This window comes from Pristis pectinata, chromosome 28 (genome assembly GCF_009764475.1).
Source record: "Pristis pectinata isolate sPriPec2 chromosome 28, sPriPec2.1.pri, whole genome shotgun sequence".
NCBI classification, from domain to species: domain Eukaryota; kingdom Metazoa; phylum Chordata; class Chondrichthyes; order Rhinopristiformes; family Pristidae; genus Pristis; species Pristis pectinata.
The window spans coordinates 20,851,940-20,873,919 of NC_067432.1; the positions used below are offsets into that span (position 1 = coordinate 20,851,940).

At 42.6% G+C, this 21,980-nt stretch overlaps 1 protein-coding gene across 1 annotated transcript in view; it reads right to left on the reverse strand.

Annotated features, from left to right (window-relative positions):
* sema4ba (sema domain, immunoglobulin domain (Ig), transmembrane domain (TM) and short cytoplasmic domain, (semaphorin) 4Ba) overlaps positions 1-17,553 on the reverse strand; it is a 340,196-nt gene extending 322,643 nt beyond the window's left edge. Inside the window, exon 1 of the mRNA XM_052040699.1 lies at positions 17,425-17,553. The gene's annotated coding sequence lies outside the window, so the exon portion shown is untranslated. The remainder of the gene's footprint in view (positions 1-17,424) is intronic.
* Between the last annotated feature and the right edge of the window lie 4,427 nt (positions 17,554-21,980).

The following is a 21,980-nucleotide window of genomic DNA, read 5'->3' on the forward strand; positions in this document are numbered from 1 at the left end:
TCAGGATGTGTGGAAACAATCCACCTGGATTAAAAGATTTGATCTTTCCAGGAGTGATTAGTTTACCAATTATCTCCTCCATTTTTATATTAAAATTGTCTAGAATTTCATTTCCGGTTGGTAGAGTTACATGTAGAGCTGCTGCCTCACAGTGCCAGTGACCTGGGTTCAATTCTGACCTCTGGTGCTGTCAGCGTGGAACTTGCATGTTCTCCCTGTGACCACCTGGGTTTCCTCTAAGTACTCTGGTCCCTCCCACATCCCAAAGATTTGTGGCTCAGTAGGTTAATTAGCCAGTTTACATTGCCCCTGGTGCATTGGTAAGTGGTAGAATCTGGGGGGGGAGGGTGGGGGGTGGGATTGATAAGTACACAGAATGTATGGGTCACAGTGGAAAACAGTGAGGGAATGGGATTGCTGTGTGCGTGCGCCGGCATTGACTCAATGAACCAAAAATTACCACTTTCAATGTTGTGCGGAAAGATGGAAATATGGAAATGTGCTATTAGTGTGTTAAGGATTCCCACATGACTCACATCGTGACAGGTACTATCAGTTGCTGGACTGATTACCGCCTTCCCATCCTGTTACTTTATCAATCTAGCCAGAGAACACCAGCATCAACAGAAACATTGAAACTAGAAGGTCAATGTCAAAGCTCTTGAGGGCCCCCACAAAAAGTAGCTCTTCTTGGACAGTGCCTCAGAAAACCTATTGACTCCCAGCCAACTGAAGTCCACCGTATTTGGCAACTGTGAAGAAATTCTGGAACCAAGAAGGGTTTGAGAAGAATGACCAGAATTGAATTAACTGCAAATGTAAGGTAGTTTTGGATTGAAAGCTCCACCATACCTCAAGGGAAAAGAGGTACCTACACTCTACAGGTACCTGAAGGCTGAAGTCTAGCAATAGACTCCTGTGACCTAAAGAACAGGAGGAGGAGAGAACATGAGGTTCAGCAGGAGGTCCAGCAACTCACAGTTGGCACTGAGTTCTTCAGCGACGTCAAGGACTTTTATCTGTGGCCCAAACACCCAAGGATCTACCCCACCGATCAACCCGCTGAAAAGAATATTTCAAAGACCTCCACAATTGTGACTCTGTCCTTGATGAGAGTGTCCCAACACCATCTCAAGGCAGCCAAAATGATCCAGCCTCATTGTCATATGTGATTGACCAGAAGCTGAAAAGGCCATATTCCTAATAGGAAAATAACAAGGTTTGAGAAGCAGATGGCATCTGGACTGAAGTTCTAAAACTTGGTGAAGACGAACTTTGGTCACAAATCTACAACCTAAATCGCCCATGTCTAGGAAGTGGAGGACTTGCCAACAGGCCTCAGAGATAACGCAATCACGCTTACCTTCAAGAAAGGAGACAAATCTGAATGTGGTAACTCCAGAGGGATCTCATTGATTTCTGCCACATGGAAGATCATTACCAGCGTCCTCCTCAACCACTCCTCCTGGTGCTAGCAGAGCTGCTCTCCAAATCTCAGTGTGGACTCCATCCACAAAGAGGACATGATCTTCATCATACAGCAACTCCAAGAGAAATGCAGAGAGCGGCAGCAGGCATGGCCATTTTCAACTTTACCAAAGCCTTTGGCTCAAGAGAGAATGTAAAACACCCCGCTCAAATTTGGCTTTCTGCTGAAATTCATCTCCACCTTACAGTTGCTTCATGATAGTATGCCAGCTATGATCCTAAACAATAGGTCCATGACAGAGTCAATCTCAGTGCATTCCAGCATTTCTGCTTTTATTTCAGATTTCAAGCATTTGCAGTCTTTTTGGTAACTGTTTTTATAACTTTATCTCTTCTGAGGTTACACCCATCCTATTAGCCTTCCTGGCAAATACTTATGCAAAGTAATTGTTAATATTTCAACATTTCACTGTCATTATCTTTGAGTTTATCCTATGCATTTTTAGTGGGACCATGATAATTTTTCAATTATGCATCTGCAGAATAATTTACTAATTTGTTTAATATTCCTTGATAACCTTTCTTTCCCTTTTTTTAAAAGCTTCTTCAGTTATTCATATTCTTCTGTTCCCTTCCCTTTATGGTAATGTACATAGCGCATGGTTTTTATCTTCTCTTTCCATTTTTCATCATTATTCATCCTTGCTGTTTATTAGTTACTTCGTGCTTCAGCAGAACATACTTCTCGGTGTATTGATTAATATTTTAAATATTTTCCACTACTGATCTATCGTTTGTTATTGTTTTTTTGATTAAGTTTACTTAGCCCGTTTCCATCCTTTCAAAATTAACTTATTTTCAAACCAATTATAATACATCAAATGCAGAAAATAATATTGAACCAATAGACTGAATTGGGAAATTTTGACTCTGTAAACACCCCAAACCAGTGAATTGTCACAACTCTTCAACAAGAATGCTTCAATTTCTTTTTTTTTAAACATTTCAGAATTTATATAGGCCATTTATAGGCAACTAAAATTGTTCAAAATTGGGCACAATTCATCCCTTTCACAATTTCAAAGGATAATTAGTTTTGAGAGTCCTCAAAGAGCTCCCCATTGCCCATAAAATGTGTTCTTAAATGACCCCAATGATCGTGCCCCACTTTTTATGTGGAAAAGAATTTCTTGAGATCTGCCCTTACTGACTTTCTAATAGTTTCAATATGACTCCTTGACCTTCTCCAGCAACTTAACCGAAAGTGGTTTTACAGTTTTATCTTTTTCATGCTACATCTTTTGACCTCCAGAATCATTTCTCCCAAAGCTATCAACAAACTCTAGTCTTTTGTGTTAAACTCTGACCTTGACATAATGGATCTGTCTTGCTGCTCTTCCCTGTGTTGGCTCCAGTGCTAAAACACCTTTCTGAAGCTTTTGGAGACAAGATCTGTACACTGGGCTCAATACACTGTCTGACGTGTTTAATCTAGATTTCTTCCAGTTTACATTATGCAGCCTTTAACTTTATTGTACAACAGTTTACTGACTTTACTGATTGCTGCTCTACTTTATTTTGGGCATGATAAACACTTTGTTTTAATTTCCAAACTTTTTGTAACTGCACATTTCTATTTCCATCTGGTTTAACCAATCTATGGGCATGTGCCTGTACTGCATGTTGGGCAGGCTGTCTCTGGAATCAAAACATGTTAAAGGCAGCCACTGATTCTGCCCATTGAAAGAACAATTTAATTAATCACATGACTCAACTCTAACCCACACTCATGTGACTATTCTTCCTTCAAGTATTTACCCAATCTCCTATGGAAGGCAACTATAGAATCTCTATCCACTGTCCTACAAAGCATTCTCTTTCAAATCTAAAACACTCGATGCATGTGCCTCCTGTGGCTCTGGTTCATTTGCCAGGTTAGGTATTCTTTCTATCCTCAATTGAAGTTCTCTTGTATATCACTTTGAGGTCTTACATCATTGCCCTTTTAAAAGTTCAGTTTAGGGTACCTTGACGTTTGCTTTTACCTGGAAGTGGCATTACTTCCCTTCTGAGGAGGGTAATCTGGCCTCACTCTGATGACAGGTCATTGACCCAAAACATTAACTCTTTCTCTCCAACAGATGCTGCCTTGCAGCACAGGGTAGCATCACAGTGCAGTTAGTAGGAGCTGCTGCCTCACAGCTCCAGTGACCCGGGTTCAATCTTGGTGCCTGTGTGGATTTTGTTTGTTCTCCATGTGACCACGTGAGTTTCCTCCAAATGGTCAGGTTTCCTCTCACATGCAAAAAAGACACAGGCTAATTTGCCGCTGTAAATTACCCCTGGTGTGTAGCTGTAGGCAGTGGTGGTGGTAGAGTCTGGGAAAATTGATGGGAATGTAGGGAAATATAAAAATAAGAATTAAATGGGATTACTGTGAATGGGTGTTTGATTATTGACACACACACATGCAACAGACCAAAGGGCTTGCTTCTGTGCTATGTAACTCTATGACCTGCTGAATATTTCCAATAATATGTTTCAATTTCAACAAGTTAACTCCGCATCACTAGCGCAACGGGTCAGAAACCAATCATGCTTTACCTTCTCAGTTTCTGAATGACTTGAATATTCACAATTTAAGCTGGTTGAGGGCGAATCATACACAGTATTATTGTCTTTCCACAAATACTCTTTTCCTGGGGGTGTACAAGTTGCTCAGAGCAGGGTTTAACAAAAAGACGACATCTATGGCATTACAGTATAGTACTGGGGGAAAGCTACACTGTCAGATTAACTGTCCTTTAGATGAGTCAATAAACCAAGGCCAGATTCATCCTCACTGATGGATGCAAAAGAGCAAAACCATTCTCCCTCATCATTACTTAACCCACAAGTAGCATCACTAAAACTATCTGGCCATTATTCTATGACTGTTTGTGGAAACTTGCGAAGTGGCTGCCAGATTTCCTATGTTAGAGATTTTCAAAGTATTTCATTGCCTGTAAAGTCCAGAGTCATGAAAGGAACTATCAATCCAAGCTTGTCTCTCAGCACTATTACCACAAACATTTCCACATTATTTTCCTACTAAATTAATTCAGTTATTCATTTCAGTTCTCAAATATCTAATGATAGGAAACTTTTTAAGAATTCACTAACTGCATTCATTTCCCGATGCACTGAGGCTCATGATTTTGGTCACTTCAGTGTGAAAAAATAAAGCACCAGCTTTAAAAACTAAAGAGTAAATGACCTTACAACAATAACTGGTAACAAAACTATGTTCAGATATCTTGTCCCATACTCATTACAATCATGATCATTAAGATTAAAAGCTAAAGCTCACAAAGCAAACAGCCATAATGACCCTGGTCACTGCTCAGATATCTTATCTGTCAGGGAAGGAGTGGGGACATCGTAATTTGTCTTATCGCTCTACTGGAGACTATTGGGCAAGGCTCCTGTCCAGGATTTCTGTATGATGGCTCCTACTGGACAGGAAGCCAGGATTAGGGTTGGCCTACGGATTCCTTTGCTCTGGATCGTAAATGGAGTTGTATGCCATAGGAATCTGTACGTAGGGGAGATAAGATGATTGAGTAAATGAAGAGAAAATTATAAATTTAAAAACACCCTTAACTTTTGAATGTTATAGCTTATTCAATTTATCCTCATTGAAACTTGCTGTTTAAAGCTATTAGAGCAAGTGGTGAATCCCACTCATTTCCAGATTTTCTATCATAGTGCAATTTATTGTTCAAATTTCACAATAACATCAAAAGGAGCAAAGGCCTGGATCCAAATGGATCTCGAGACCACTTAAAGTCTTCTCCTCTTAGCCAGTATTTCCATCCTTCCTCCTCTTCGATTCTCCTGTAACCACTTACACCTCCTTGACCCACCTTTTGTTCCTTTACTTGTCCCATGATCACCCCTATTTGCCTTGCTCCAAATTTCCTTTCATAATTTAATAGCTTCTCCCCTTGTTATTATCACATAACTTCTATTTTATTCTTTACCTCTCTGACACCCACCCTCTCTCCTACTCTCCACTACCAACTTTTCTTTCGCTCTGTATTTACTCTCAGCTATTGGAGAAGATCTCCAATCTTCTACTTCTGAACAAAGGTTAGCAGCCTGAAACATTAAATCTACCTCTCTCTTCATAAATGCTGCCTGGTTTGCAGACTATTTCCAGAATTTCCTGACTTTATTCCAGGCATCCGCAGTATTTTGCTTTTTACTTAAGTAGGTGAAGCAATTCTTGCAGTAGATGATCATGAGCCCAACTCCAAAAGACAATGCATAGAATCCTAATATTACACTCTAAACTTTGGTGATGCTGGACTAGCAAATTTCCGGTCTGTTGGATATTATTCTTTACTAATTCCCCAACACACTTCTAACTTTTTGTTAGGATGTCACACAATATTGTAATAAATCCTCCGTTGAACTCGGCAAGCTTCAGGTGTGCCTGGGAACTGTGACCTCTGGGAGTCTCAAGGGAGTATGGAAACTGGTGAGTCTCGGAGCCACACGGAATCCAGTGAGTTTCGGGGGAGCATGGGAAACACTTCCTGGTGAGCCAGATGCCGAACCATCAGGATTTCCGAATGGTCGGACAGCAGATTATTATGAGTTTTACTGTATAATAACATGGCATTCACTGAGCTCTAATGCACATTTCTGAAGCATTATAACTGGCTCTGTTTTATCTAATTCACACTGACAACACTCTTGTCAGATTTGAATTCAACTATCAAAAAAGAGACTTAAACCAGCAAAAGAGTAACTAGAAAATATTATGTGGCATAAAATGTAAGAATCATTGAGAAAAACTCTTGTCAACAATCTAAATCAGTTTGATTTATATTATCGGACTGGAACTTGAAGAAAATCGAATTAAAATGTAAATGTATTTCAACGGATCTAGTATTTCCAGCTTTACTAAAATATCTTACTTGTACTTATTAACTAAGCTAGCTGCATAAAGATTGCTGTGCTCACATGACACCCTAAGCCCACGAGAACTAACTGTCCATCAAACGTCAAAGATCAACACCCACAGTAAGTAGGAATATTCATTCAACATTAATGCTTCTGGTCAAAGACACATATAAGAAGGGGGGGTGGGGGAAAGAGGAGGGAGGGACAAAAAAGGAACAAGAAAGAACAGGGAGAAATCAAAAGGTGTTTGACAAGGTGTCACATAATAAGCTCGTCAGCAAGATTGAAGGCCACGGAATATAAAGGACTGCAGCAGCACAAGTGCGAGGAAACAATAAATTGTGGTAAACAACTCGCTTTTAGTAAGAGGGTAATTATACCTTTCCCACTAGTGCTAGAACTGCTACTTTTCTTAATCTAGATGCATGCAGTTCTAGTCAGCAGACTATAGGAAAAGATATGATAGCACTCGAGAAGGTGTAGAGGAGATTCACCTGAATGTTGTCTGGGATAGATCGTTTGTTATGAGTAGAGATTGGAGAGGCTAGGTCTGTTTTCCCTAGAGCAAAGGAGATCAAGAAAGGACATGATTGAGGTATGTAAAATTATGAGAGGTATAGATTGCAGGAAACTATTCCTCATATCAGAAGTGAATAAAATTAGAGGATATATGGTAAAGGGACCCGAGGGGGGACCTTTTTCACCCAGAGAGTAGTGAGTGCCTGGAACACACTGCTGGAGGAAGTGGTGGAAGCAGGGTTGCTGACAGCATTTAAGAAGTGTCCAGGTGAGCACTTGAATCACCGAAGCAAGTGGTGGAAGATGGGATTAGCATGGATGGGTGCCCAGTGGTTGGCGTGGATGTGGTGTGCTGAATGATCTGTTTCCATGCTGTATGACTCAATGACTCTATATGCAGGCACGGTAATGTAGCGGTTAGTGTAACCCTTTACAGTGCCAGCGACCCGGGTTCAAATCCGACCACTGCCTGTAAGGAGTTTGTACGTTCTCCCCGTGTCTGCATGAGTTTCCTCCTCGTGCTCCAGTTTCCTCCCATATTCCAAAGACGTACAGGTTAGGAAGTTGTGGGCATGCTATGTTGGCGCTGGAAACGTGGCGACACTTGTGGGCTGCCCTCAGAACATTACACAAAAGGATGTATTTCACTGTGTGTTTCGATGTACAGTACATGTGACTAATAAAGATATCTTATCTTAATGACTGGGTGAACTGGGCACAATTTGCAGTCTAAACAAAACTTGAAAATGAATTGCCAGGAAAATACAGTAGTAGATATAGAACCATACAGTACAATACAGGCCCTATGGCCCACCATGTTGTGCCAAGCTATGAACCACACCTAAGGCTATCTAACCCCTTCCTCCCACATATCCCTCTATTTTAGATTCCTCCATATGCTTATCTAACAATCTCTTGAACTTGACCAATGTACCTGCCTCCACCACTACCCCAGGCAGCGCATTCCATGCCCCAATCACTCCCTGGGTGAAAAACCTCCCCCTCATATCTCCCTTGAACTTCCCACCCATTACCTTAAAGCCACACCCTCTTGTATTGAGCACTGGTGCCCTGGGAAAGAGGCGCTGGCTGTCCACTCTATCTATTCCTCTTAATATTTTGTATACCTCTATCAAGTCTCCCCTCATTCTCCTTCTCTCCAAAGAGTAAAGCCCTAGCTCCCTTAGTCTCTCCTCATAATCCATACTCTCTAATCCAGGCAGCATCCTGGTAAAGCTCCTCTGCACCCTTTCCAACACTCCCACATCCTTCCAATAATGAGGCAACCAGAACTGGACACAGTACTCCAAGTGTGGTCTAACCAGAGTTTTGCAGAGCTGCATCATTACCTCGCGGCTCTTAAACTCAATCACGCAATTTATGAATGCTAACATCCCATAAGCTTTCTTAACTACCCTATCCACCTGTGAGGCAACTTTCAGGGATCTGTGGATATGAACCCCCAGATCCCTCTGCTCCTCTACACTACCCAGAATCCTGCCATTAACCTTGTACTCCGCCTTGGAGTTTGTCCTTCCAAGGTGTACCACCACACACTTCTCCGGATTGAACTCCACCTGCCACTTCTCAGCCTAGATCTGCATCCTATCAAGATCCCTCTGTAAGCTTCAACAGTCCTCCACACTATCCACAACACTACCGACTTTTGTGTCATCTGCAAACTTGCTAACCCCCCCTTCCACCCCCTCATCCAAGTCATTAATAAATATCATGAAAAGTAGAGGTCCCAGAACCGATCCTTGTGAGACACCACTAGTCACAGCCCTCCAATCTGAATGCACTCCCTCCACCACAACCCTCTGCTTTCTACAGGCAAGCCAATTCTGAATCCATATGGCCAAGCCTCCCTGGATCCCATACCCTCTGACTTTTTGAAGAAGACAACATGTGGAACCTTGTCAAACGCCTTACTAAAATCCATGTAGACCACATCTACTGCACTACACTCATCAATCTTCCTGATCACCTCCTCAAAGAACCCTATCAGGCTTGCGAGACATGATCTTCCCTTCACAAAGCCATGCTGGCTGTCCCTAATCAGTCCATGATTCTCTAAATGCTCATAGATCCTATCTATGAGCATTTATCTATCAAGAATCCTTTCCAACAGCTTGCCCACCACAGATGTAAGGCTCAATGGTCTGTAATTCCCTGGACTATCCCTACTACCATTTTTTGAATAAGGGAACAGCATTTGCCACCCTCCAATCCTCCGGTACCATTCCCGTGGACAACAAGGACTCAAAGATCCTAGCCAACAGTTCAGCAATCTCCTCCCTCGCCTAGCAGCCTGGGGAATATTCCATCAGGCCCCAGGGACTTATCTGTCCTAATAGATGAATTTAATGTAGAACCTAGAGGGCATAATTCTAAAAGAGAAACAGGGGGATCCAACGGAATATGTGCAGAATTCATTAAAAGTAGCAGAAAATTAAGAAAAACAGACTGGATCCTGGACTTTATAAATGGATGCACAGAGTCCAAAATCAAAGAAAGTCATGGTGAACTTTTACAAAATAATGGTTTAGTCATAACTGGAGCATTGTGCCTACATGTGGCTTCACACTTTGAGAAAGACGTGAAAGTGTTAGAGAGGGTGCAAAAAGGATTTACTGAAATAATTTCAGGGATGAGGGTCTTTTGTTATGTGGATAGACTGGAGAAGTTTTTTTTTAAAATAAGCAAGTGAGGGGATCTGATGGAGGTATTCAAAATCATGAAGGGTATATATAGATAGGTAGAGAGAGAGATCCCATTGGCAGAGGTCAAGAATTAGAGGACATGGAATGAAGGTAGCTGGCAAAAAAAAATTTATGCTTGAGTGGTTAACATACAAGATGTACTGCTGGGAAAGGGGTAGCGAGTTCAGTCATGGCATTCAAAGGGGGACTGGATAAGTATTTGAAAGGTAATAATTTGAATGACTATGGGGACAGGGCGAGGAAACAAGACTTGCCGGATTACTCTTGCATCAGCCTGGCACAACTTCGATGGACTGAATGGCCTCTTTCCCTACTCCACCCTTTCTCATCACAGCATCAATATATCACAAAATTCTTTTCAACCAATGAAATGAATTTAAGCAAAGAGTTTAATGACAGCCCTCCCCAACCTACACCCCAGCCCGTGGCTCTCAGTGAAAGGAATTCATGTTTTACTTTCTTTACCTGGAGCTGAAAAGAATGCCCAGATATCAACAACCAGCAACAAAGCAACTAAACAAATATTGAAGTCCAAAATAGAACTAACTTTCTGAATTTTCTATGTTGTGACATGAGATATTCACTGTGGCAAATTAAATGGGCCACAACAATGAGCATTTATCTGATAGCTTTAACGTGGTAGACAATTCCAAGGAACTGCAAAGAAGCATTATTGAAGAAAAACTGACAGTGAGCCACAGAATCAGATTTATTATGACTGACATATACCATGAAATTTGTTGTTTTGAGGCAGCAGTACAGTGCAAGACATAAAAATGACTAAGTTACAAAATATATAAATAGTGCAAAAGAGGAATAACGAGGTAGTGTTCATGGACGGTTCAAAAATCTGATGGCGGAGGGGAAGAAGCTGTTCCTAAAATGTTGAGTGTGAGTCTTCAGGCTCCTGTACCTCCTCCCTGATGGTAGTAATGCAAAGAGGGCATGTCCCAAATGGTGAGGATCCTTAATGATGGATGCCACGTTCCGAGGCACCGCCTCTTGAAGATGTCCTCAATGGCGGGGAGGGTTGTGCCCATGATGGAGCTGGCCGAGTCTACAACCCTCTGCAGCCTCATTCGATCCTATGCATTGGAGCCTCCATACCAGGCAGTGATGCAACCAGTCAGAATGCTCTCCACCATAATTGAGGAGTTGGTGAAATAAGGCTGGGTGTCATTGTCAGACATGTGAAAACTACCACTGGGGCAGAAATTGCCACCAGCATAAATGCACTTGCACTCACCACTGACCCACGGAAGAGAGACAGCTGTAGCTTTTGTGGACACCCTATTGTTAATTTGTTGGCAAGGCATCAATCCTAAATGGCGAAGCCTTTCATATTACCAGGACATTGCATGATGCCAGATCATCATGTGAGCAGGGCAGAACAAGTTCAGACATCTGTAAAAAAGTTTTGAAATCTGGCTGAACCACACCATCAGGTCTGGCCAGCTGTCAAAGGTGTCAAGAATTCTGAATGTTTCTAAACATCCCAGCATATTGAAACATTCAAGAACTATTAAAAATTAAATAAGCAATTATAAAACATTAAAACTTAAAAGATTGTTTTTAAAAAAAATCATTTACAGAGACTTCCAAATAATTAAGAACATTAAAGCATACTTGATTAATTCAAAACTCTAAGTTACCTTAAGTATGTCCTTTTCCCTTGTAGGTGCACCTCTGAATTCCAATGCATGGACTCAGTGAACCTCAGGAGGCCTAACCTGGTGCAGAGGCATTCCCAAGCACATGTGCTGGAAAGTTCAGAAATTTAATACCTCCCCTCTGGAATCAATCTGGAGGCCAATGCTGAGTGCAGTCAAGGAACTGCCTGTGAAACTTGGCCAGTAGGTTCAGAACTTACATGATCCTACACATGTACCAAACTTGCTGACACTAGCAAAGGGAGATCACCACAGTCCAGTGGGGGTAATATAGCTATGGAGCAGAGTGAACTGAATAGAATCATTTACATAAGAAAGCAATCAAATCTTTTAATATATTTTAAGAAACCTAACAGACTTATTATGACAAGGTAGCACAGAAGCACTGCAGATAGTGCAGGCATGTCACAACTCCAGTGACCGGGGTTCAATTCTGATCTCCGATGCTGTCTGCGTGGAGCTTCCACGTTCTTTCTGTTAACGTGCGAGATTCCCCGTGGGTGCTCCAGTTTCCTCCACATCCCAAAGACTTGGTGGTTGGTAGGTTCATTCGTTACTGTAAATTACCCCTAGTGTTGGTGGGTAGCAAGAGAATCTGAGGGAGTTAATGGGGATGGGAGAGAGAATAGGTTACAGGGAGGTAAATGGGGATTGGGATTGCTCTGTGATCTGGCATAGCCTCAGTGGGCCAAATGGCTTTTTTTTTACATATATGAAAAGAAAACAAACAAAAAATATGACATAGGCGACAATTCAGCCCACCGAGTACATGCCGACTGCCAACAGGCCAATATGAGACAAGATTAAATATTGTCTCTTCTAATTCACCTGTAACCTTAAACCTACTCTGTCCCACATGACCATCAGCCTCCCCTTCTGATTCATTCATAACTTTGTGTGTCCATTAGAGACCTTGTTTGGAGTTTCATTCCTTTCCATAATTCCTTTCTGACTAAGTGACAGCCAAAAAAATCTAACACAGAAGTGAAAATTCTTTCCCAAAGCCCTTCATTAAATAGTTACTTTGCAGGCAATCATCTGTGGCTTAAATTCTCCTGGATTTCAATGACTGACAGGAGCTTCCCCAGTTTACTCGAATTCTCATCTCTCATGAGTAATGAAAGGATAATAATTATTACAGAAAACTTTCATCTGTAGGTTCAACTGTAATACTTCTGTATATTTTTGTGTTACGTCTTGATATGCCATTAATTATTCAGCCCTTTTTAAAAAAAACTGAATATACTGTGCAATTTAAGTTGATGTGAAATATAGGTACAAACACTTCAATGCTTTGACTGCAATTTTATTGATCTAATTCTAACCATGCTGTAAATTTCCAATTTCTGAAGAAACGTTTACATTTATATAACATGGCCTCCAGCATTCCTACATGAAGGAATTCTGTGTAATGTAGTCAGTGTTAGAATTATAGCAAAATTGTTGGCAGCACAATCCCATAGGCTCCATGGACTGATCAATACTTCCATTTTGTATAACATCCTAAAGACCATTTTTGTTTTAAATAAAATATAAAGATTGACCACTTCACCAGGGAGAATTCTTACTCGTCATTTTCTACATTTCCCTGAATGGGGATACTGAACCTCAATTTAATGGCTCAACTGAAAGGCGGCACCTTCAACAGTGCTGATCTCCATCAGGACGGCATAGGAGTGTCAGACTGGATTGAAAACTGAACTTACGACTTTCCAACTATAGAGTTATACAGCACGGAAACAGGCCCTTCGGCCCAACTGGTCCATGCTGACCAAGTTGTCTAACTGACCTAGTCTGCATTTAATTCACATCCACTGAACCTTTCCCATCCACGTACCTGTCTAAACTTCTTAAATATTCTAAGTCCACCTATTTCTACCACTTCCTCTGGCAACTCGTTCCGTGTACTCACCACCTTCTGTGCGAGAAAGATTCCCCTCAGGTCCCTTTAAAATCTTTCCCCTCTCACCTTAAACCTATGCCCTCTAATTTTAGACTCTCCTACCCTGGGAAAAAGACTATGCCCCTCATGATTTTATAAATATCACCCTTTATACTCCAGGGAAAAAATTCCCAGCCTACCCTTATAACTAAAGTCCTCCAGTACCGGTAACATCCATGAATCCTTTCTGCACTCTTTCCAATGAAGATGAGGTAATCATATCAAAACCAGTCTACTGTGAGGGTGATGGGTGCTACCAAGTCATCCAAAAGCGGCCCTGGAAAGATGTCAGCCATCGTCATTGTTCTATGGATCTTGACTGAGTTGGCATGTATCGCTACACTGATTAGACCAGAATGGGTTGTAGGAAGCAGAACACAACATTGGAACAGAAAATCAAACTATCATTTTGGAACTGGTCACACTCAGTTTTAATTTGAACTCCATTAAGTTTCTAAATTTGACACTCTAAAAGGGGATGGTGTTGGTGCCTTAATTATAGGCCCAGGAACGATGGGGATTAGAAGCTCATCCTGGTCACACGCATGAAGTGCGATATAATGGTGCATGTATGTTGCATGCAAAACTGAAATTGAGGGAAAATTTGTAACTCAGACCTCATATTCTAAAGGGGTAAGGTGCTGAGGGCAGGTATCAGAAGGTTCATTCCACTCTCACTGTTTTGTCCCCCAAGTTTCCCATTCCTGTTAAAATCAGGACTTCACTGATAACAACACTTTTTTTGTTGGCTGGTCTCAACTGTGGACACTCAACCCTGGAACTAATCTGAAGCAAAACTGCAATGTGCAGCAACTGGCTACATCTATCCAGCAGTTCTCGACTGATAAACTGGAATTCTCACGGGCTTCACTCATACCTTATTGCCCTTAAAGAGCTGATTATTTTCTTACAGCAGAGAAGCAATTAGAATATTGCTTATACAATGACACGACAACCCATTCAGGAAAAGGCAGTGAGCTTCCAAACTGCAGAAGATGTCTGTTAGGATATCGTTCCAGCCAGCAATGAATGATCAATCCTCTTCCATGGATTTAAATGCAATGGCCCCATCACAGCCATGCAATTAAACGTAGAACAGAGTACTCATAGTACATTTAGTTGGCTTTTTGAGCTACGGGGCGCACGTGGCACAGTTAATAGAGCCACTACCTTACAGTGCCAGAGACCCAGGTTCAATCCTGACTTCTGGTGCTGTCTGCACTTTCTACCTGTAACTCTGTAGGTTTCTTCCAGGTGCTCTGGTTTCCTCCCACACCCCAAAGTCACAAGGGTTGTGAGGTTAACTGGGCACTGTAAATTGCCCCTCCGGTGTGGGTAAGTGGTGGAATCTGGAGGGAGTTGATGAGAATATGGGTAGAATAAGAAGTGGGATTACTGTAAATGGGTGGTTGATGATCGGCACGGATTCAGTGGGCCAAAGGGTGACTTCCACACCATATTTCTCTATGACTCAAAGGTTACGGAGAACAGTCAGGAGAGTGGGCTTGGGGCCGACAGTCAGATCTGACATGATTTTATTGAACTGGGGAGCAAACTTGAAGTAGTGTGTGACTATTCCAGCTCTTCTTTCTTATACACCAAGATGTTTAAGAGTGAGGGTAAAATGGTTTTCACCTTACACCATTGCTAAATCAGTACAACGTAAATCTGGGCAAAACTCAGTTGTGGAAGAGACCAGCCATCCCTCACTCCCACCTCCTCCACCAAAAGTGGAACCTCACTCTGGTGTCATCTTGAACCCTGACTCTGAATGTCTACTGTTCCTTGTAATGAAACCAAAAAAAAAAAATCACACTTGCAATGTAAAACCACTGAACGTCAAAACTTTGGAGACAGATATCAGGATACTGGGGAGATTGATCAGAGCACGGGATTTGGTTGTGACGAGAAACTAGAGACAGTCGGATTGTCCCTCAGAGCGATTTAGGAAAAATTATTAAAGGTTTTTAGAGTAAATAAAGAGAAACTGACGCCACCAGCAGGATTTAAAATCATTGGCAATATGAATCAGAACAATTTGAAAAATAAAACTGCATATTATGGTGCACAAAAGGCTACTGAACCCGGATTCAGTAATAATCTCCAGGATTTGGATGTGCAAGTTGAGGAATTACTTCATGTTCAAAACTGAAGTTTCTCTCAAAGGGACTTATGTTGGAGATTTCACCAACATTTATTGCTCTCCAAACCCAACCCCCACACGCCAGAGAGTGGGGTCTGGTGTCCACAACAATCACATATGGACTGTGAATAAAAACTAGCTTATCATTTTTGTTCCCCCCCCCCCACCAGATTTGTTTCTTGTTCCAACTGTAACTTTAAGATGCAGAGACTCTGAAGTTGTGAACAAAGAATGTGCAGCATTACTTGAGCGGAAGTTTTAATCCATGATTTTAAACAGTTACCAAGACTGACAGGGTACTAAGGATTAAGTATTCACATGTTTTTCCCCATGGAATAGTTTCAGGATCACAGTGTTTGGATATCATTGCATACTTATGGAACAACCAATTAAACACAGCAATCAGCATTACCAAAATGCAAACTCTTTGGTGGATTATGGTATGTTGTAAATCTTCAACAGGAAGGAGACAGCGAGATGGACGTCACCACATGCATTTCCAAGGTAAAACCTGTGAAACAGTGGAGAGTTCCACTGGACCCAATTTAAGAGGCAGTCACTCCCATCCTCCCTACACACCACAGAGCACCAGGTTTCAGATGTTTACAATGAAGGAGAAGCAAAATGCTTCCCACACAGTGAGAACAAAAAACAAGGCTTCCAAAGCTGTGCCAAGATGGTGTGACCTAACCTCCCATCAGCTGGTTTACCAAGAGCCAAGGATGGCCAAGGATAGTAAGCAGCCAGAGGATGTAAAAATTGAGCAAGAGATGAACTATTCTTATTTAAAATTTTAAAAAAGTAAACCTTATCTTTAAGCAACATATAACAAATGAAATGAAAACAGAAAATGCTGGCAGGCAGCATTTGTGGAAAGAGAAACAGTTAACTTTTCAGGTCGATGACCTTTTGTCAGCATTTCAAGTTTTTATTTTAGATTACCAACATCTGCAGTTTTTTTATTTTCATTTAACAATTGAAATCTCACAGCTTTACAATAAAAGGATTTGCGTTTATAGAATGCCTTTCACAACCGCAGCCGCTTAACAAACAAATGAAGAGCTGCAGAAGTATTGTAAACTGTGGTAAATGCAACCGCCACTCTACACTCAGCAAGATCCCACAACAGCATTTGTTGATCCATTTTGGATGTCTGACGAGTGATTGATACTGATCAGAATCTTATGGAGGGACCCAGGGCTCTCCCTCCAGTGGTACCACAGATCTTCCACCGGGCAACACCTCCGACACAAGAGCACCCCCTCATTACTGCACCAGCCAAAATCTTGTGCTCAAATCTCTGGATTGGGGACCAAACCCTCTCACTTCAACCTCAGACGTGAAAGTGATCCTCAATGAGACCAAGGGGGAAGGTCTATCTCTACTGTAAATAAATCATGGTGTTGGACAACTGAGAGACCAGCGAAGCTGTCCAGTAAAGATTAATAACGTGATTTTCAATGTTTGCAGGTCTCGGCAAATGTGGAGGTGGGTAAAAGAATGACAGCACACAGTCTATTGCCGTAGGATGCTGGAGCTCAATAATGAATGTGGTTTCATTGTATGATGCCAGAAGATCTGAAATCTGTCTCTGATACAACCTTAATGTCTAAGGAATATTTTACCCATTCCTGTCCGCATTTAAGTCAAGCCCTGTCGATCCACAGCTTTGTGGTTCCTTTGAACGCAAGTAATTGTTTTCATGCTAGATCATAAATGTCGAGTTTGCAACTGGGTGCAGTTGGGGAGAGAGCGGTGCAATGGTTTCAAGAACAATGAACACGAACTACGTTCTCGGTCAACAGCAAAAAAAAACTCTCTTAAAATAAAATTAAGCCATGATTGCTTCTCGGGGAAACGGGGACAGGCATTGGGCGTGTTTCAACCCAGTAACCTGCTTTCATCCTGTCACGTTTGCAAATGTATTTAAGTCGGGTTTTTTTTTGGGGGGGGGGGTTGGTGGCACCAGAATTCTCCAAGGAAATATCTGTGCAAATAAAACAAGGAGTGTAAATGAAGAACAAAGTTTGCAATCTTTCTTTTGCATACCTTTCGGGTCTTGGAGGAGCGACGCTACCCTCTTTTTTTTCAGCAGCTGGATGCTGAAGTGTTCTTGCTTTTTTCCTTTGCACCGGCCCAAGTTCGTTGCAAACTGTCGATCCTGGCTTAGAAATCAACCTACAACATGACAATAGTGATGGGACGAGGCAGCGAGCCACGGGATGCAAACCAGGCGCACTGGCCCACCGAGTGTCAGCCTTCCTGAGCTCGTCTGTCTGAACCCATCTCCCACCACCCCTCCCTCCCCAGTAAACCACAAGAACGGGGCTGGAGCTCCTCCTGGCGTCCAGAGCTGGTCACACGCTCTCCAGCTGACTTGTGAAATTCTCGCCAGGTTAACGGGACTGTTCTAAACCTGGTCCCCTTTATTACCCGCCCATCACCCGCCTCTGGTCCCCTTTATTCCATGGTCTACTGTCCTCTCCTATCGGATTCCTTCTTCTTCAGCCCCCTGCCTCTTCCACCTATCACCTCCCAGCTTCTCACATCATTTCCCTTTCATCCTCCTTCCCCACCTCCATTCCCCCTCTCCCCTGGACTCACTTATTACCTGCCTGCGTGTGCTCCTCCCTCCTACCCCTACCTTTTTATTCTGGCTTCTGCCCTCTTCCTTTCCACTCCTGATGAAGGGTGTCAGCCCGAAACGTCGACTGTTTATTTCCCTCCATTGATGCTGCCTGACCTGCTGAGTTCCTCCAGCACTTTGTGTGTGTTGCTCCAGATTCCAATGCCTCTTGTTCCTCGGTTCTAAATCTGCCAGGTTGACCACATTTTCTGAACCAGAATCTGGAGTCACACTGGGTAGGAGCGTGGCAAAAAAAAGTCTGGGTGGGAAAAGATAGCCAAAGTTTTTAGCAGCCTGTATTTTAACTGTTGCACATTAGACTACAAATGCAAAACAAATGTGCACTTGATTACTGTAGAAATGATGCAGTGAGATGGATGTGTTTATAAGTACTGCAGCTTAGGATTCACCGGCACCAGTGACGCTGAGCAATGTCCTGCCCAGCAGTGACTGCAACATAGGACTGATCCTGTGACTCACCTTCATGATCATCACCTTCTTGGGTGTATATGCATGTACCAATTGATCAATGTGAACCTTCTGTCATTCATCATCATTGTATGGTGCCTGAACTTCTACAGACTCCCCACTACTCCACCCTGACAATTCTCCAGGGCCTGAAGCATCCAAAGTAAACAGTGGAAGTCAGATCCCTCACATCAATACCAGCAGCAACTTCCAGAAATAAAGACCTGCAGATGCTGGAATCTAGATGAAAAACTACGCAGCAACTTCTCCCGGGCAGATCTCTGCCATCCTCAATGATTCTGGATTCCAAATGGACAAATTCAGGATGGATAAATACGAACTGTCAGATATACATTGTGTTCCTGTAATACGCTGAGTATCTCACCCAGCACCTCCAAGTTTTCCTGTCCACTCTCTGTGGCAATGAGTGTACAAATCCTCCCCTGCCAGCTGGGAATGGGGCCCTGCAGCAGCCGGCAAATCCATCCCCATCCATCCTGCCAGTCTCTCAAATGCTTATTCATATACACGGGATGTCTATAAGTCAGGTGTTCATAACCAAGGAGCATGAATATATATGAGACTGCAAGCTGAAGAAGGACATATTAGTCAGATGCCTATCAGCCTGTTTATGAAGATAGGTCTTAAAGAGGATGTTAAAGGAGCATAGGTATGGGTAAAGGGGCAGAGAACCTTAAGGTAGGGGATTCCAGAGTTGAGGTAGGGTTCCAATGGTGAGCCAAAATTGGGCCACATTTGGTTCTAGTTGCCATGCTATAGGAAGGATGTGGATGTTTTGGAGAGTGTGCAGAAGAGGCTTACCAGGATGTTGCCTGAATTGGAGTGTATTCGCTATAAGGAGAGGATGAACAAACCTGGATTGTTTTCTCTGGAGCGTCAGAGGCTGAGGAGCGACCTGACAGAAGTATATAAAATTATGAGGGATATAGGGTAAATAGAGACTTTTTCCCTTGGTGGAAATGTCAAATGCAAGAGGACATAGGTTATGGTGAGAGGGGGAAAGTTTAATGGAGATGTGCGGGGTAAGTTTTTTACTTAGAGAGTGGTAGGTGCCTGGAATAAGTTGCCAGCGGAGGTGGTAGAAGCAGATAAGACAGCAATGTTTAAGAGGCATTTAGACAGACACATGGACAGTCCAGGAATGGAAGGATATGGTCCATGTGCAGGCAGATAGAATTAGTTTAGATTGGCATGATGGTCAGCACAGACATGGTGGGTCAAAGGGCCTGTTCCTGTGCTGAATTGTTCTATGTTTTATGCTGCTATCAAAGCAGCCTCATCAATTCTATTTCCCCACTTATTTCCTGGCAACCCATTCTCTGCTGCCTCACAACTCCAGGGACCCAAGTCCAATCCTGATCTCCAATGCCGTCTGCATGGAGTCTGCCTGTTCCTGTTACTGTGTGGGTTTCTCCCAGATACTCCAGTTTCCTCCCACGTTCTAAAGGCATGCTGGCTGGTAGGTTGATGTGCGACTGTAAACCACCCCTCACATAGGTGGATGGCAGGAGAATCAGAAAAGATGGGCATGTGAGAGAGAATAAGTGGAGTCAGCAGCTGAACAACACACAGTGCTGCTAAAGTTGGGTTGTATTAGGTAATTTGTAACTGATGCAGTGCAGACCTAGATGTGTCTGTCCTTTTAACAAAAGAAATAACAGCATCAGGCAGAAAACGTGACATCCAGCCACGTTTTCCAGTCTGGCCTACCCTTCAGTGATCACTCTAAAATTTTTCTTAAAATTTAAAGTTAAATTTTATTTACAGCGTGGTAACAGGCCCTTCCGGCCCAACGAGTCTGCGCCGCCCATTTTAACCCCATATTAACCTACCCGTACATCTTTAGAATGTGGGAGGAAACCGGAGCACCCGGAGGAAACCCAGGCAGACATGGGAGAACGTACAAACTCCTTACAGACAGCAACAGAAATCGAACCCCGATCGCTAGTGCTGTAATAGCATCACACTAACCGCTACGCTACCGTGCAGTTGTTTAACAGACAGCAGAGTACCTGACATACAGAGCAGGAAGTTTAAAATCTTAGTAAGTGGATATCCGATGCCTGTCAGTCGGCAATAAATGTGAGCCCTTCAAGGCTGGGATAGAGTAAGTAATTTGTATTTCTGTAATGTGGAAGGTCCCATTGGGTTCATTTTCCTGTTGGGTGATATTGAGTAATAGGATAATGCTAAGGGAATTGTACAATTACATGATGGGATTTGACTTAGTTGCTGATTGTGATAGACCTGAGAGTTTCATAAGCCATCTTTGGGTGTCAGCATTGGTTCAAACTTACATTCTTGCCTTTGAACCCCCAACTCCAGTTTCTAGAGGATATGATTTGGGTCAATGTTTCAATACAGTACTGAGGGAGTGCTGACTATATTAGGCAGCATTTCCTAACTGAGGTGTGAAACCACAGCTCTTCTGCCTTGCAAGTTATCCAACAGCATCAATTGTACAAGAGCAGGAGGTGTCCTCCTGGTCTACTTTATTACAGATGGATGACTGATATAGACAGAGAAATCAAGTTACCTGAAGTTGTAAAATTCAACATTGAGTTCAGGAGGCCACAACATGCCCAGACAGAAGATGAGGTGCTGTTACTCAAGCTTGCATTGGGCATCATTGAACGGTACAGGAGGCCACAGGCCAATAGGTCAGAGTGGGATTCGGATGGAGAATTAAAGTGCCAGGCAACGGGGAACTCAGGGTCGCCTCTGCGGACTGAATTCAGATGTTCTGCAAAGCAATCATCTGACCTGCATTTGGTTTCTCCAATATAGAGGACACGACATTGTGAACATCGAATAGGTACACAGGTACAGTACATAGGTACAATGCACAGGTGCAAGGCCATAATGAAGTAAATTGTGAGGTCAAGAGTCCATCTTATCGTACTGGGGGACAATTCAATAGTCTTATAAGCTGACCTTGAGCCTGGTGGTACATGCTTTCAGGCTTTTGCATCTTCTGCCTGATGGGAGGGGGGAGAAGAGAGAATGTCCAGGCTGGGAGGGGTCTATGATTATGTTGGCTGCTTTACCGAGGCAGTGAGAAGTGTAGACAGAGTCCATGGAGGGGAGGCTATTGTTTTCCCTTTGGGTTTAGCTGTTCAAAGCAGTAAGAGGTCAAGTCGTAGGGACCATCAAGGTTGTAGGTTCAACTCAACTGTGCTGAGTTGGCTTACATGAACAGTTTGATGGTAGGAACAGAAATGAGGTGAACTTCCTCACAGCTGCTTTTACTTCACCATCTTAGGTTTTCCAGAATGCCAGTGCAACCACTACTCATGCACATAACTGTGTTTTATGGGTGGGCATAAAGATGGGTGTTATTGGTCATCCTGGACTCAGTGGGCCAATGGGCCTGTTTCTGTGCTGTATCTCACTATGACTGTATGCCTACAATTCAGGAAGTAGGTCATTAGCTGTAAACCTTTGGGATTTCTCGAGACTGTGAAAGGCTCAATTAGCATGCAAGCTCTTC